The sequence below is a fragment of the Poecilia formosa genome, unplaced genomic scaffold (assembly GCF_000485575.1).
Source record: "Poecilia formosa unplaced genomic scaffold, Poecilia_formosa-5.1.2 Scaffold0, whole genome shotgun sequence".
NCBI classification, from domain to species: Eukaryota; Metazoa; Chordata; class Actinopteri; order Cyprinodontiformes; family Poeciliidae; genus Poecilia; species Poecilia formosa.
This window is the reverse complement of record NW_006799939.1, coordinates 5,837,003-5,855,764: the sequence shown is the minus strand read 5'-3', so window position 1 is coordinate 5,855,764 and position 18,762 is coordinate 5,837,003.

Genomic DNA, 18,762 nt, shown 5'->3' with positions numbered 1-18,762 from the left:
ATTTAGAATGGATAGTTAATCTCGCATGTAAGTTTTAGAATAGTGAGAGAAAGGTAAAAAAAACTGCATGAATGCAAAAACAGGTCAGTTAATCTCAAGGCTAGTCTTACGAAGAGGCAACAGAGTCCAACAACAGTAAGTTTTTTTGTCAGACAAACGACTGAATATGTACAACAAAATTTTCTCAATACTTAATGTTTAAAATATTCCATTTTTATTGTGGCTACCTGATTAAATGCTAACTCTAACCTAAATGCTAACCCGCATTCAACTTCTATCCGAACAACACGAAGCTAGCTGTGAGCTGTAAGAAACAACACATCTGTTTTCAAGACGTAGTCACCAAAACTGCTAACGTTTGTCATTTATGGTTTGTGGTAGAAAAACTATCACATTTGAGTCAGAAGCCCAAGCGATTTGGTTCTAGTCAGGAAGCGCTAAAGCTTACGTTTAACTGCAGCCCCATCCCATTATAATGAAATACGGTTGTTTTCATTTAAAGTAAATGAAGGCTGTAATTCCCCACACGAATCCCAAACATATGAAATATTTCTTAGGACGACGACAGTCTCTAGAGACATTCTAACTTTCTGAATAACCGCATTGAAATACACTACATATTTACATAAACCGTGTTTTGTTTTTTTTATATATATGACAGGACTTGTTTTGTACGTCTCGGATCTACAGAAGAGCCAGATTTGCTGAGATGTATAACTCTGTGCGGTTTCAAAAATCTTTAATCAAAAGTAACAGTACAAAAATAACAGTCAACCGCAAAAAAATAATCAAAAGCTCAGAAAGTCACACAGGATTCTGAACTGGCGCAGCAAATGTGTTATTTCGAGTGTCTGACTTGACAGAACATTTCATTGACATTCCCGTTTCACTCAAACTGTAAACATCATCTCTCACCGAAATAGAATATTCTGAGAACTTTCAGGGTTCAGTCTTCTCCGTTCGGCGTTTAAAGTGATACGTAGAGCATCGCCAAGATGCGTGTCAGTACCCGTATTTACCCCGCTGAGTGCAAGCACATGAAAGTTTTAATTATAGAAAAAAAAAAATACAATCACCACAGAACCTACTAACATATTTAACCTCGTGTGATCCTTTGTTCACACGAAAACCTCCTAAAAAGGTTGAGACGAGAGCCCAGGGCCTTAAAATAATAACACCCCGTGGAGGAAGTCCAGATTTTCTGCACCATTGTAGACTTAAAAAACTACTTGGTTTGCTCCTTCCATCAGAGCGAAGGTTTGGGCCGTACGTCTGTCTTCAGAGTCTTGACTGCATGCCAGTGGGAGCCGGCCACAGCAGAAAAACAGGTCAATACAGACTGTTAATGCCATGACTGAATGGTTTTGAGGTCTGACGATTTGGGCAGCGGAACAAAATCACATTTTAGTGTGGTTCATAAACGTCTTTTAGATGTTAGAAGGAATCCTCTATAAATCCTGAAGTGTTAAAAGCAGACTTTAAAGCCGAAGCCAAAGAAAAAGCCTCAACGTACAGAACTGCAATCCTCCGAAGCATGGTTTAACTTTTAGGGGCTCTGGGTGCAAACAGACAATACGGGACGCTCGCACAGATCGGCAAGTGAGCGATAAGCGGTTTGTGAAGAGGCAGTGTGCCACGAAAAACATTCGGATGAGTGCAAGAACAAGTTTAAAATAAAATCAATGTCGGGCTCCTGCTCATGTGTTTTCAAATATTTTTAACCAACTAAAAGTGATTTTCTTACCTTTGAGTGGTTGTAGTGTCTGTGTCAGAAGGCCATGTAATAGAAAATCACTTATCAAGCAACATATTGGTGTGGGTGTTTGCTTGCTTTCTTCAGAAATTACTCTTTGCCTTTTACAGTCACTCGAACCACCAGTAAAGATTTTTAATTAAACTTTTATTTCAGCAGGAAAATCCCATTGGGATTAAAAATCTATTTTACAAAGGAATCCTGTGCAGCAGCACAGAAAAAAATAAAATAAAGAATCATTATGGAGAATTGGTGGCCAAACATCGAGCGCTACTTACTGCGCACGGAGAAAACTTGTCGAGAAGTTCTTTTCTTCCAGACATTTTTTTTTTTTTACTTGTGATGATCAACTTGAATGACACTTCCCCATCTCAGTCACATTATAGTTCCTTAAAGGCAAAGAAATAAAGTTCTTGAGTAATACATTTAATCTAATGGGGGCAAAGAAAGAACTGCTGAGCTTGGCATTCATGATTTGAGTTTTTTTTATTTTTTTTTTCTGTTTGGTTGTGAATTATAGTTTTTTTTTATCCTTTCTGTACATAAATTCCATTTCCATCAGCTGATGTCTATCATTCGCAAAGACGGACTCCGGTTTCTGCCCAGCTATTATTGTTTTATCTTAGTCATGCATGCATTTATTTTTTACATGATACTGCGTTTAGAGGGTCTCGTATTTTGGTGCTCTCTATGCCTCACTCGATGTGTTTCTTTTGCAGCCCTTCCATTTTATTTCTACTTTTTCCTCATTTGCATTACACTTATTTGTTTTAGACATGCAAACTGCACAATAATTTCACAGATTTTTGTTCAATTTAATCGGAACAAAGTTGTGAAGCATCCGTGACGTGAAACGAGAGACGGGACGTCCTCCAAAAGGAGTGATTGTGAATTTATTTTACCAGACGGTTTATTTACTTCTCCACTGTCTGATTCAAAGAGCTGCAGATCAGAAAATATGGAGCACGAATAACAATTTGAAAATATATACTTTTTTTTTTTATTTTTTTTTTTTTAAAAAAGCAAATAGTTGATACTGATGCCAGTGTGAAAATTAAGATTGCATTGATTTTCTGAGGGGTGACTCATTCAATGAGCCTGATATGATAGTTAGGCCCACAGCCCAAAACAACATCTGTATATTACATTTGTAAATGGTGCATTATTGGAATTAACGTGATTTAGGCAAGTGCCTGCCCTTGACTGAGCAGAAATTTTCCTAATATGTTGTATTATACAAATGGACCAAGCGTCGTTTGAAGTTGAGCAAAAGCCAGCTTACAGTACTACTGAGATCAAATGGAAAAGTACACCCGCAAGGACGTCCTTTCGCTCGTAGTTCTTATTTGTACCGGAACCGAAATTGATAAGCAGCGCATCAAAAATACATATTAACAGCCAAAAAAAAAGAAAAAAACATCCGCTGGCTTACATTAAAGTATTAAAATCAAAAGTTCAGCTCTCCTCTGAATGAAACGATCCTCCAGACCGAAGCCTATGCATGAGCTCAGTCTTGTTTACCTCCCCCTCCCCCACCTCCATAAACTTCTGTCCTTTTCGCCCTAAACCATTTATCTGTCTCATGTTGTGAGGGAAAGGCATGTTCATTTTGAAGTAACAGATAACACCTGCTGGTCCGGCTCGACATTAAAGTAACAGACTTTTACACGCACATGTGAAATTTAGCCCCGGAAAGCCGATCCTCTGAAAATGCGCGGCGGACTCCAGAAACGGAAGCCCTGCAGTGACCAATATATAAGCTAGCATGAGTCACCCCTGCCAGGACCGCACATATAGTGTTTGATGATGCTCTCCGGTGTTCTGTACGAGCTGCTTCGGTCGGGCCCCTGCGCAGCTACGCGCTTCTCTGATCATCCTCAGATGTTCCTCCTGCTCCTTTGGGGGACAGCAGGAGCCCAGAGTCGAAGGGCGGAGGTGAGAAAGGAAATCAGGGAAATCAATCATCGCCCGCAGGCTCAGGAGTGTTTCATTTTAGGTGCTGCTTTTAGACGCACTTCCTTTGATTTGTCAGGAACACCTTCGCTTTTCTCGCTCGGCAAAAGAAGTCGTTTATGGGGATTTTTGCATCAGGGGTTTTAGACGGACAGCTGTGATGACAAGTGACGATCCGAAAGGATGACCTGATGACAACCTGAAGTTATTATCTTTGGATCTGAAGAGGAAGGATCTAGAGTCAATGAACCGCTTTGGTTTCAACAAGTAGAAAAGCAGGGATCATGCCAGAAAGCTGGGTGTAGTGATGGACTCTGACCTGAACATTCAGAGCCACATAAAGACAGTTACAAAGTTGGCCTTCAATCACCTGAGGAACATTTCCAGGATTAACTGGCGTTCTGACTAAAACCAGGAAGATAAAGAACATCACCCCAGTTCTAAAGTCCTTCTACTGGCTCCCTGTAGCTCAGAGAATAGACATTAAAATACTGTTACTTTGTGAATCACTAAACAGCTTAGCACTAATATACAGTGAAGATCTGCTGATGTTGTATCAACCTTCCAGACCTCTAAGGTTCTCTGGTTCTGGTTCTGCTTCCAGAAAACTGTAAAACAGCTGAAATACTGAGTTCCTTCAAATCAAGACTAAATCCCGCCACCCTGTTCAGAGTCGCTTTTGAACCATAATAAATGAAACGTTGAGCAGCATATTTGATGTGTAGGTCTTTGGTGATGGAATGCATCAAAATGTAATGTTTGTTCAATCACTGACTGTACGGTGTTTTCTTTCTAACTTTGTAATGTTGAGTTTTGATTATGTAAAGCACCTTGAACTGCCTTGAAGCTGAAATGTGCCATACAAATAAACTTGATTGATTGATTGATTGATTGAACCTATAAAGAGCTGAATAAATGAAGCCATCGTTTAGCTAATTTATGAATATCTTTTACTTGTTAGAATAAATTATGTTTACTGCGCTGAAGAATGTTTGTAAACTGCTCAATAAAGTGTCGGAGAGAGCAGGAGCTTCTTAAAGAGACAGACCCAATTTCAAGGCAACATTAAATTTCTTTTAAGTCGTATTTGATACAACTGAAGGTAACATAGTTACTTGATGGTGCTGCAAAATGGCTTTATGTGGCTGGAAAATATATAATACAGCCCATTTAAGTTTCAGCTAATTTGGCTCTTGGAATCACTGGGATGAAAGCGCACACTGCTCAGCCTTGTGGTAGAGTGGGGAAAAAAACATTGTGAAGACATTTGAAGCAGAGTTTGGTGTCGGGGATCAGGATTTTTTCCTCAAAAGCTGGATTATTTTCATCTCAAATAAAATGACTCTTTTCCTAAGAGTTTTTAATTGCAATGGATTTCATCAGTCTCTATTTGAGTACAATCTAATTCTATTCAGTTTATTTATGCAGTGCCATTTCACAACCAATGTCGTCACGAGGAACTTCACAAAAAAAAAAAAAAAGTGATTCCAAATCCCACATAACCGAGAGTGCATGTGGTGACAGTGGAGAGTAAAAATTCCCCTTTAACAGGAAGAGAAAACTGAGCAGACACCCAAACAACAAAAGAAGCAATGATAGAGGAAAACTGTCTATGTTGATTACACATAAAAAAAAAAAACATTAGAGGGAGAATGATAAATTGTTGGCTGCAGTTTCTCAGTCAAAACAAAACGCCAGACCAGATATAGCCAACATGCTGCGCTTTTCCTTTTCTTGTTTGTTTGAAAACCTTGTATCATTTTCCCACAGCTCCAGATTATGCATTACGTGTCGGCCCAAATCGAGGATAAAGCACATTGAAACTTGTGGCTGAAACATGAGAAATATGTGAAAATAGTTGAAAGGATTTGAATACACAGAACAACAGTTTGAGTTCTTTTTTTCCCCCCAACAAAAAACACTTCATAGCCCTGGTGGTGAGGAGGGCGGCTGGTTCTCCATCAGGTGCCAGAAGCTCCCATAAGCAGATCACACGGGGAGCCGTGGAGCTGCTGAAAGAAAACAAATTAATAGCTGCCTTTTTATGTTGGCCTCAGGTTTGCGAGACTTTCATTAGAGTTTGGGGGGGAACAGGCAACCTCAGGTAAAAACTCAGCTGGATGCACCGCGGCAAAGCACGGGTTTGACGCGAGAAGCAGCAGGCCGCTAGAAAAACAAGCAGAGATTCATAAATGAAGAAAAGCCCAGCGTTCAGACAGATTTGCTGACAATTCGGTTTCCACAAAGCAGAAGATTAAAAAACCCTGTTCCCTGGAGGCTGAATATTGCACGTTGTAACTGAGAATCCAAATGTTGGATGAAACACACAAACCCCGTACCAAGAAGCAGCAAAGTTTCTGCTCGTCAGAAAGCTCCCCGGTGTGATGTTGCTGCTGCTTCTCATGCTGGGAAAACCTTTACGAGGTTTAGTCCAACGTAAAATAAGTGTTGGCGCATGCACATCATGCAGGGTTGAGTTGTTTTCTTCTAGACACGCCAAAGAAAGGCGCTTTAAGCTTTCTCCGTCCTTATGCTGTACATATTCCACACGTGCTTTAGGATTCGACTGAGGGTGCGTTCACACCGGCCCTTTTAGTCCCCTTTAATTGAACCTTCGTCTAGAAAGTCCGGTTTGTTTGGGGAGGTGCGAATGTGCAATCGAACTCTGATTTGAACCCAAAAAGCAAACTCTGGTGTTCCTGAAACCCTAGGTATCAGTTCGATTGAAGTGAACTCTTAAACGCATATGTGGATGCAAAAGGACTAGAGACCGCTCCATAAACAGGAAGCGGAATACAGCAAAGAGCATTCTGGGTAAGTACAACCTAAACAAAAGCGAGAGTCTAGCACTAGAGGGAGGACTAGCTCGTGGTCTTTCACCAAAGACAAAAGAGAAGTCCTAGGACCGCTAAAATCTGACGCCACTCCATTGTTGTTTACAAGAAGGAAGTTGCGCTGTTGCTTCCTTCAGTTGCTCTTGGTGCAGCGCCACCACAGGCAAGGAGGTGAACAGGTTTTTCAAAGGTTTTGGATCGTTTGACACAGTGCAGTTTGATTGTGAACCACACCTGATTAAAATGCAACAGACGATGCAATTTTGGTCCACAATCGAGCCAGGTGTGTAAACTACCGCAAATAAGCTCACAAGCTTAAATTAGACAATTGGATTGCAAAATTAGAAGAATAGAGGAAAGTAAGAAGCTACAGGGTGTACTGCTATCATCACTGAGGAGCTGATATCTGTACCTTGGGCTGCTGGTCAACTTCCTGGGGATGTAAATCTTCACTTGGCTGGTGATGGAACTGGATCCCGTCCAGGGGATTTCCCTCGTCTCCTAACTGGGCTCTTCTTCTTCTCTAGCTGTTGACAAATGCTCAGCTAATCTCGTGATCCCGTTCTTCCTCAACGTTTGGGAGCATCATGCAGAAGAATTTGAGTGGTTGTCCACAAAGTACACTATTCCCCAAACTCATTACTTTAGACAACTGCAGCTCAAACATTTCCATCCGTCCAATCTTTCCAACATACCAGATGCTCCAGCCACACGAGTCTGACCGCTCTCAGGTCATAATGTTAACAGTTCTGCACACGAAATGTCAGTCTGACCTTGTGTTTTACTGTGCTCCCTTTAAACCAGGAGGGTGGGGGAGGGAGAGGTGTTGATTTACAGCATTAATATTTGATTGGCAGTAATACAAAAAGCAACTCGTTGTATTCTGACACACTAGGCGTTACGGGGTAGTTTGTGTTTTTCAGAGGAACTGCAACAATATAAAACACAAAGGATTGGCAGGCATCAAAGCACATTATAGCAGCCGCTGGACTAAGAAATACAATATTTTTAGTAGTTTGCTAAGAATATTTGATAATGTGGCAAACATAACAGTAGGAATAGTGAGAGTTTGGGTTTTCCTGCTATTTATTGTCATTTAAATTTATTGGTCACTTTAAACTGCATACAGAATTAGAAGGTGGATTGCAAATTGACAAAACGGGTGGAGTGGTATTTACATCAGCAAAAAAATATATAAATATATATACATTGTAAGGAAGAATAATGCTTTAATTTTTGATTCCATGTGCAGCAGGATGAGAAAGTAGCACGCCACCATGATCAATACAGCCACGTGGCTAGGGAGCACTTCGGAAATCCTTTGTCAATCATCGCGCTCTGCTCCTGCATCTAAAAATGAAACCTGAAGCGGTCCTATTATTCAAGGAGGAAGTCATTTATCAGCTCTGGCAGAAATGACACTGAACCCTGACACAAGATCGTCGTAGAAGGGGGATGAGCTCTCTGGTCAGATAAGTTCAGTTTGAAAGCCGTGCAGGCTTCTTTCTGCAAGACTTTCTTCTTCTTTTTTTTTCACATGTTGGCAAAATGGCTAATTCTAATCTACTTATAGTAAGTTGGTTTACAGATGTAATTCTGATGTGTTTCTCTATTGAAAATTCACAGTCAAAAACAGAAGATTTGGGATAGAAATCCTGCATTTCAGTGGTGGTTTGTGATATGAGCCAAATGGTCAGTTGACTTAACTGGTAGTGATGAAGGGGGCGCGCAAGCACCAAATGATTAAAAAAAAAAAAATAAATAAATACAAGTTTTCTATTACTTTAAGGAATGTGCAGTGCCTTAGGCTTTCCCTGCTTGCAACTGGGAATAGGAAAACTAGGTTATGGGTTTTTTGCATGACTTCACTGGGGGCTCCTCTCTGTGAGTGAGTGAAACCAAAGGAATGTTTCTTCATGTTACTTAGTGAGAAAAATAAGAAGGAATTATAATTTAGAAAGCCATTTTCTTTGTTGTTGTTGTTTTTTTTTCAATCTGGACACTTTACAGACGTGTTACATATTTATAACTTTGTTGCAAATATCTAATCATATGAGCACGATTAACTGCTTATTGGTGACATTCATTTGGCCTAATTGTCACATGGTTGACTGTCCATTCTGATATTTAAACTTGTTTTCTTACATCTAATGTCCATCTGACCATCTTGGGATGATAGTTTATTTCCTCCCTGAGTTCCACCAAGAATTCAGATTAGCTAAATTAATCAAAAACTGCCATTTTTATTTGGGGCTATTGAGGTCATTCTGCGTGATAGAGTGAGAGCATCTTCAGTCCAGGACAGAGTGTCTGCATTGAGTAGCATGAGATTAAGTAAAATTATTGTCAGGACATTCCTTCCACATTGTATTTTATTTTATTTACATGTTCAACAAATCAAAAGCAGCTTCTGAGCAAAGCATTTCTAGCTTCTTCGTTGAAGTTAAAACTTTTGACAAATTTCTACCCTAAGTAACTTATCTAGACAGTTTAAAAGCAAAAACAAAAACAAAAAAAAGTTGATTTGAGGGTTAGTTACATTTTAAGTTGAGCAGAAAGCTGACATTGTTTCTCCCTGCATCAGTGGGCGTTGCAGAAAAGCAGGTGCTACCTTATGGGTTCTACTGCAATCAATAGTAGCCACACAGGCACACCCACTCCAAGGAAACAAACGCACCCAGTATAACACTTGCATTCTATTGGCTGAGAGGTTGCCAGGCGACGGTACTTTTCTGTTGTATCAACTATGCAGAAAATGATTCGCAAGCGAGCAGAGAGGTATCAGAAACAAGTTTTGAGCGCGAGGAGAAAGGTTTGAGAAAGCCCAGTGAATATTTGAAAAGAGAGCAGAAGTTTTGAGTACAAGCATTGCATTTAGAAGAAAGACATGAAGTCTTAAAAGTTTTGAGAACAAAGAACTTGAAATTCTGTTTTCAGACTTAAAATGTGTGCTCTCGAATTATGGCAGAAAAATCCCCCCCATAAAATTATTGATCCGAGGATGCAAATAACTCAAAGATTTAAATTCTCCAAACTGTAACGTGAGTAACGTCTCTGACCGCCTGTTGGAAATATATAAAGTTTGAGTCCGAATATAATAATAGTAGATTTCCAGCCAAATTAGAACGAAGTAACAACGTGTTTTCACATTGAAATCAAGCAGAAGACACGGTTTAGACGGCTGCTGCTTAGCCCAGGCTGTGGTTTACACCGTTTACAATTCTGATTAACATATGCACTTTCACAGTGACATCGTTCTGGATAAAATATCCACATCCTAAAGCTTCACTATAAATCACAACTCATTTCCCCTTTTTTTTTTTTTTTCTTAAAATATCAAATAACATCCTTGATTATATTTGTCTGGAAGATAGATCCCGAAATCCCGGGTCTTCTGTGGTCTTCAGATGTGATGAATTCCTAATTTCCAAATATTTTCTGAATCCTTCATAACGTAGTCCAGCCAGCAGGTCACACTGATTCCCAAGCTCCGCACTCGCATTCTGCCGACCGCAGCTTCCTACCGCAGGACCCCCGCTGCTCGGTGAGACCCTCAGGCCAGACCAGTAGTCTACCCAACACTCAGAGCCCTGTTTAGTAACTCAGTGCATTTTTTTTTTTTTTGCAAGTCAAGCCAAGCACTCTCCAGGAGTCAAATTGGATATTCTACAGACCTGGGGCACATTCTTATGCCCTAAATTGCGCAGCTTGTACTTAACAGAGAAGCACAACACATTTTGTTTACTCGCCGTCCGCCTCGCCAAACACAAAGGTATTCACGCCCTTGATGTTTTTCACATTCTGTCAGTTCACAACCAGAAACTTTAACATGATTCATTTGATAGGTAAACACAAAGAAGTAGTAAAGAGGAAGTGGAAGAAAAAGTAGACGGGTTTTGCTCATTTCTTGTATCCGGTTGTTTTCTTAGCCCACCATCACCGTCTGCGAGGGGATAACTTTAGTTATGGGGCGTTTAAACTTTTTCTACAGCTAGAATATATATTTTTGTCGATTGCATCCTATTTTAAAGGCTTAAAGTTTAATTGTGATATTTTCTGACACTATTGTGACATGAATAAAAATGACGAGTATTTATTCCTTCTCTTTTAGGCAACTGTATGGCTGTGACTGCTTGACACAGCAACCATAACCCTAAAACACACTGCTGTTGAAAAACATTTCCTTTTAACATGAAATTTAAAATTCCTTTTAACATGAAATCATGTTAAATCATAATTCCTATCATAGGAAATTTATCATGATAAATTATAAATGATATGACAAATTCCCACTCCTAGTTTTTAATGGTTAGAAAAAGGTTGTTTTTGTGTTTCTTTTTGTAAAAATCAACAGTTTTGAGCTTTTCACCATGTTACAATAATATTCCTTCATCAAAAAAAAAAAACACACCTGGAGTGTTGCACTGATTCTTTCCTGGATGTTTGAGGAATCCTTTAATCTCCCATGACAACCATCCAGCTGTGAAAAACACCTGCTGAGACCTAGCCCCGCCTTCAAGCCGCAGCTCCGCAGCTTGGATTTGCAGTTTTCTTATCTTCTTATCTTTCTTATCTTCCGACTCGCAGAGCAGCCCTCCCTCACTCAGCTCCTTTAGACTAGCCAGCAGCAATTAGCAAACATCTGGTGGAATTGAACTGCACATCAGCTGAGCTCATCATACAACATTGTTAAAGGGCTAATAGAGGAGCCATGTTGTGACGACTTCCTGAAGGTGGAGTTTCAGTAAGAGCCGAATTTCTTAAAGAGACAGAATTTCAAGGCATTAAATCAGGGAGTCAAATTAAGTCATATTTGACAGATGCAGCATTTTCAGAGCAATTGAAGGTAACATAATTACTTGATCATGCTACAAAATGGCACTATGTCCCTGTAAAACATACTACTGCTGCTTTAAGTGTGAAACAATTTTACAGATACACAACGGAGGTTCTTGATCTGTGATCATTTCGTAATAAAGAACTTAATATTTATTGAGATGTACCAATTTTTTTTTATTTTATTTTTTTTACATTAGTGTAGCTATGTGTCCTGCTAAAAATACAGGAAATGTATAGATAATCACATCTGATGGCAGCATCAGAGGTCCTCAGAAGGTTTCTCTGGCCAGCTAATAAAAAACAAAAAGAAAAAGACGAGGGACTCCGCTGCCAAGAACCTGGATCTGGGCGATTTGGTTCGGGTCCAGAACAAATCACCGCCCCTCTGTTCCCTCCGAAAGGTCTGTTTGCGTTTCCGTTTCACTCTTTATAGATGGGGATCATTTCGATCCAGCCCTAACGAAGTCGTTTTCTTTTTACCTTGGTAGATTTTTATGTGCCGCCGCAGTGGAGAGTGACGGCAGCACTGACGTCAGTTATTGAAAAGAGGATGGGTAATGAGATGAAATGTGGGAGTTTTTTTTTTTTTTTTATTCAAATAAAACACGCCGGCCTCTTATCTGTCAGGGTGAATCATGGTCGCGTCTGCGGTTTAATGACGGAAGTATTTAAGCCGGGCTCATCAATCTCTACCGACTGGCTTTTGCCCTGAGGTACCAGCCTGTCTCTCCTTAACCTGTGGCACATATGATTTAAGCCAGAAAGGGAACATGATGAAGTGTCCTCCAAATTATCCTCCTCTTACTAATTGATTTCAACCCTCTTCCCTCGTGTCTTACAGATTTAGACTCTGATTCGGTTCCCTAATGTTGTGAAATTGCAGCGTCTCTTTTCCTCTCTTCCTTTCTCGGTGAAATAATAGCCTTGAAGAAGAAGATAGACTTGCAGGCTCCTAGGAGGACTTGATAACGCTCCAACATTGTATCAAAAGCAAAAATATTAACCATAAGAATGTTGACACACATGCGCAAGCAACAAAAAAAGCAATGATTCAGGCAAGAAAGTTAATAGTTTTTTTGGAGGTTTTTTTGTGTGTTTTTTTCTTGTTTTGTTTTTTAAGCCTGAGAACTCGTGAAAAAAAAAAAAAAAAAAAAAAGAAGCCAATGTTTGGACTGCCCAGAAATCAGACCAGTAGTCTTGATCTTGGACTTGATCCGTCCCAGCAACAAAAGACAGAAATTTGCCTCAACATTAAAATTCCTGAAGGAGAGAAAATTATTGCAATGAATTTCCAGAATTACAGACAGGCGGTAAACGCCAAGAAAACCTAACCCTTCTGAGCAGGACACACGGTTCAGCAGGCCCCTCTGGATCACGTATCCAGATTGCTACACGTGTTGCGCTGCTGGATAATGGAGTGGACAACAGAGGCAATTGAGATTATTGAACTGGGCTAAACTGACTCAGCTGCTCCTGGACAAGATGTCTTTTTTTTCTTTTTATTGGATTATGCAAAATATGATAGCTCATAAAAAGAATTTGATCTCGTCTCTCGACCAGTGGGGTTGTTGACGTCCATCTGGATGTGCTGATACATGGGCTCCTGTGTCCAGAATGGGGTCCTTTAGGTAATCCAACCCAAGCACTCTGATGATATTGTTTGGAAAGACATTACTGTTTTGATACACTTTTTTGTTGTTGTTGTTTTTTCCAGTGGTGGAACACTGGGGGGAAGATCCATATCACAACAAGGTGAGAAGGATGTTTCATCAGAAAACTGCAGTGTGTAACTTTTATAAAAATATGTTTGTTTTTTTAAGTCGTGACGGTATGTTATGAGACAGATAATCTGTGAAAACACAGAGATCCTCCCAGTGCCGCTATTGAAGTCTAAAGAAATGCACGGCTTCCAGTACATAACAGCCAATCAGAGCCAGGAGGAGGTTCTTAGCGCTGTCAATCATCCTCAGGTACATGTGCTAATATGCTGATGGCAGAGAAACAATTTGCCGATCGGTGTCCATGCTGACTTACCTTAGCATTCATGAATGGCTCAGGTATGAGGAAGAAGCTGTAGCGTGACTGAGAGTGGAGGGGGTGAGCGGCACGTACACAAGCGAGATTGACGGTCCTAAGACCCGCCTCCTGGCTCTGATTAGTTGTTTCTCGTCAGCACTGACAGTTTTTCACAGATTATCTGTTTCATACGACAGAATATTAGGGTCAAACTAAGGAAAACATTTAATTTACAAAAATACATTCATAAAACTACAGGATAACCATAATATTATGAGAATAATATTGTAATAATATGAAGATATATGTATCATCTATATTGTATGTGTATGTATGTATGGATAGATGTGTACACATTTGGTATATACTTTATAGATTTATTCTTCTGTGCATTCAGTTAAGGCAGATATAAATTCAAATGTGTGTGTGTGTGTGTGTGTATTTATGTACAGATGCAGATTCATACTAGTCCTAATGTGACTAATATAACTAGACATGACACTAAGCCATGGTTGTGACATGTCTGAAACGGATCAATAAATGAATGAAAAAAAAAGAAGTCAATATTTCAAGAGTAAATTTGTAATATTACCAGAATAAAGTCGTAAAATTATTACCTTGTTCTCATAAGACTACGACTTTTTGCCCTCTATGTCTCGTACGACTTCATTCTCGAATTATTTCGATTTTATTCTCAGATGAGTTTATTCTGGTAATATGGCCTTATTCTCACAATTGCATGACTTTATTCTTGTAATTTTATATTTCTTAAATTTTCTTAGTGAGGCCCTAATACTCTGTCGCGCACGCCGTACCGTCACGACATAGTAACAGTTTCAACAAATATGTGAAAAATATTTATTTTTTTACCGCTTTCTTCTCACAGACCAATAAAATCAGATGTTGTGAATATTTGACAAAGGACCTGAGGATAGCACTGTACATCAAAGCCACAAACAACCACTGGATGAAACCCATGGCTCTAAACGCGATACTTAAAAATTAGTTTTGATAAGTATCATTAGTGGCTCGGCTATCTGGAGGTTTTTAAGGATCTGAGAGAAATTGTGAATTTGGGTTGACAACGCTCCAGACATTTAAACGTTTTAAAATGTCCATTAAAAATGTTGCCATAGGTATTGGATTTGCTGCCTGGGCCTTTTATATTCTGGCGAGGACCTCAACCATTTATTTGGTAGAGAACCCAGCTCATAAAATTAGCTCATTTATTTCTGTTTTCTCATTAGTCTGTTTGGCTACACCTCACAGCTTTCACTTTGTCCAGAACGTTTCCCCTAATTAACATTTTTTTCGGGGGAAAAAAAAAGAATATACCTGAACCTTCTGCTGAGAACTGGCTCTTACATCTACATGGGTAAGAAAGGAGGATGAATAAAAAGTTTCTGTCCGGTTTACATAGACTAATAATGATGGGGGGAAAAAAAAGTTACAGTAGCTGCCAGTAAACTGGAGAATCACTTTGTCACAGAGCTGCGGCTCGTGTTGTACATAATCCAAACGTGGTGGGATGAGAAGTCTTCTGCTGTCGGCTAAACAGAGACTAAGTGGAAGCCATCACTATTACCTTGGATAGTTGCGGTTGTCAGCTTGCCATATCCATGATGGCAAGCAGATCTGCCAAGTTGACTCCGATGCGAATGAGAGTGTGAGACACAGATATCCAATGCTCTGTGTGTGTGTGTGTGTGTGTGTGTGTGTGTGTGTGGTCATGAGTGCGCCTGGAAATGTTGGTTCCAGTAACATGATAGAGTTCATCTTTATTAAGAGCCGCTTGATAGTTTACATAAGGGAGTTCCTTGTGTATTTTTGTTATATATTGGGTGCATAAAATTAAAAGATGCATGTGAAAAGTTGGGTGGTAGAAAGTCGACAATGGAGAGACATAGTAAGTTAGATTACAGTGTTTCCCAATGTCACTAAGGATGTACATACAATTGTGGTTATATTATATTGTTCTTTTTCCAGGGTGCAACGAATTGGGTGCAAAAGTATTAATAGTGAATTTTGTCAAAATTACACAATCACAAATTTATGTTTCTGAACTTGGCATACTTTTTTTTTTTTTAAATCGAGAAATCAGAGTGTGCTCAGGTTCATTACCTCACTGGAACACTAAATTGTGCCCAAGTTTTATTTGTCTCTCTGACGGTTTGAGGACCATTTGGTGAATTGGGAGACATTTGTCTGTTATTATTGTCCATTTTCTGCAAGGTACGACCACCACTGGCAGAGAAAAAGCCCGCAGCATGATCCTAACACCAGCATGTTTGAGCGTCGATCCAATTCTCCCGAGATTAACAGTCTCACCAGTACATCTCTAAACATGCCTCGTCATTGTGGCTAATTAGCTCAACCCATTTCCTCTGAAGATGGACTCACATTTTGTTTTGTTAGATTGTAAGTACAGCTTCACTATACATATATATATATCTGCAACAGACAAAAGGATATCAATAAGTGTTTCAAAATGCTCCTGATTTGTTTTCGAAGCTTTCCTATGAATTACTACCACAAATTGTAATCAAATGAAAAATTCAAGCTCATATGTTAAGTTGCTGTTCTTTGATGGAACATGTTGATTAGCTTAGCTGTGTTAGCAACCAAACTCCGCAGAGGAAGAGCGGAAACATCGTCTTAAACCAAAATGCTTATTAGTATACATGACAAAACCTTAATACTTTTCTAGTCAGCTTCTGTTTTTATAAACCCAACAAACGTCATCAGATTAAACCTTGCATAGTTTGCAGTATCTCTCAGTGGGTAGCACTAAATATCCCTGCGGCGACTGTGCTTGCGCACTCGACGTATGAAGATGCTCTTAAGTGACTTTATTGGTTTGGGAACTTGCCCTGTCTGACACGAGACACCTGAATCCAATCTCAGCCCGGTCAAGAAATTTACCCTCACAAGCTCCGGCTCAGAGGAACAGAGTTCAATTCTGCCGTTAAGAGCAACGTCCATCGTCGGACATGAACTCAAACCGACACAAAGGCACGCCTGCACATCGACTGCACATTTAAAATTCCACTTTCGTAACCACACGTTTCCCTGGCCCCGTCTTTCTCCCTCAAACACGATTTTCCAAAAGATGTTCTCCTGGCTTCCAGAGGAAATCATTTCCAAGCAACAATGCCCTTGGAGAAAGTGTTGCATTTGCACTCAAGCCGGTGCAATTGTGTGGAGGAAAAATAGGAGGGTGGATTTAGAAGACAATTTTGGCAATAAGCTATAAAAAAAAAAGCACTTTGGCATGCCAGGTGACCTTGTGGCTTCATATGCAGTCCTTGCATTTATTAATTATTACAATTCATTGCCTCTCCACTTAAACTGTACAGCTCTTTGCAATCAGTCTAAGATAAAAATAGAGCACACCCTGATCCGTTTTGTCACATTCCCTCCACAAAATTAATCTCCACAAGAAAAAGAAAAAGAAGAAAAAAAATCATGATCAACAAACCAGAATTACTAAACTGTTATCATACATCAAACACAGTTGCAGATTAATTTGAACTTGTTAGGCGAGTTCTGGGTGGCCAAAACGTAGCGACTGCGGCAAATGCGTTCTTGCGGCTTTCAGGTCTTATATGACTGAGTTCTCGCTGGTCCAACTTTTTGCTTTCTCCCGTATCCCATTCCCAGAAAGCGGGGAGTGGATCAGGCCATCTCTGCCCGTTGCCAAAACACTATCTCATCATCGGGCTTGCTTATGCGACTGGACAGGCCAGGATTTAGCACTGCGTGCCTCATCCATCTTTAGCGCTCTCTGGGGCTCTCCTCATAAAAGAGACAGTGATGAATAAATGTGCTCTTACCTTTTTTTATTTACTCCCTCGGCTTGGGGAAGTGAGGCTACCCGTTTGTCAGTGTTCAGAATGGATGATTTTGAACCTGAAAAGTTGCTGTTGCACGCCAGAGGTAGCTAGCAACAAGGTTGTTGCTAGCTACCTCTGTTTTTGCGCCCTGTTATCCTGCCTGTCCCCATGTAGCATTGATTAATTCTACCTTAGAAAGCAGAGTACTTTAAAGTATTTTAAAGATAGATTGTAGCATTATCCTCTGAACAAATCCTAAGCCATAAGAGATGAAGGGGAGCGTTTCCGTTAGCAGGAAAATGCAGCGTTGTGCTTCCAGTTGCCCTGGCTAATGGCTAAGTAATATAATAAACTTGTTTACAACTGCTTTATTCAGTCCTATTCTAACAACATCTCTGTTAGTTTTGCCGTCACACTACAAGGTGCAACAATAAAGAGATACAAGTAACTCGCTTTCCCTGTTAGCGGTCGTAATATTACACCTGATTGTGTTAACGTGCCTGTGAATCCCTTACCTCTGCTTTGAGAACTAGCACTGAGAGATGATAGTTGCATTTTCAGGTATTATAACCCAATTTACTTTCTCTTGTGTACCTACGTGGAGGATGAAGCAGCGAACGTAGCTTATATGTTCAATGAACATTTCTGTCTACATCTTATACAAAGAGAGCTTTCCTATTAGCTTGGTGTTGGTAGGGATCTTTCACTCAAGGGGAGTGAAAGATGCCTATATGTGCTTTTCCTAAAGGGGATCTGGGAGTTGCACTTAAAATTTGCACATCGCTCGACAAATTTCCCATTGAAGCTTTCTGTAGCCATGTTTCGAGCCAACAGAGGTTACCTTACTTCTCCTTATATCCTCTGCAGAGCAGGTAGGGAACCTACCATGTACTCACTTTGGTTCATTTAAATCTACAGTTATATCAGAATACTGACTATGCAAATGAATATTTTAGGAACGAGCCTGGGATTTGTTTTAACTTCTCATTTTTTAGGCGATGACCTTTGGGGCGAGTCCTTTATTTGTATGCTGTCATTGCACCAAAACCACAATTAGATGTTCTGCTGCTGAAGACGGACAATGTAGAAGCAGGTAATCCACATTTAATCATTGAGATTATCTTGCATGCTTACATCAGTGGGGGACGTTGTCTCTGTATCTCTCCGCGAGATTAAACAGGCACCTTTGATGAGTCATTCTGTTCTTTCCATTAGCTAGTTGGATGCCGTATTTGAGCCCCGATTAGCGAGTGCTTCATAGGGCGTGTTTGCGTGTCCTCTAATATTTTAGTTCGATGACATGCAACTTCTGAAAGCAGAGGGAATGTGATGCGACTCGAGGAGTCACTTCTGTGTGGATGAAGCATATCGTCATATGTTAAGTCATCATTAGAGTCTTTATTAAGCACAGAGATTAGCTTAATATCCTGTGTGATAATATATGTGTTCTACATGCAGCAGTTAAGACGCAAGACTTTGATTTATCTGGACAGCCAATTGCACAAACAGTATATCTAGAAAACCCACACATTCA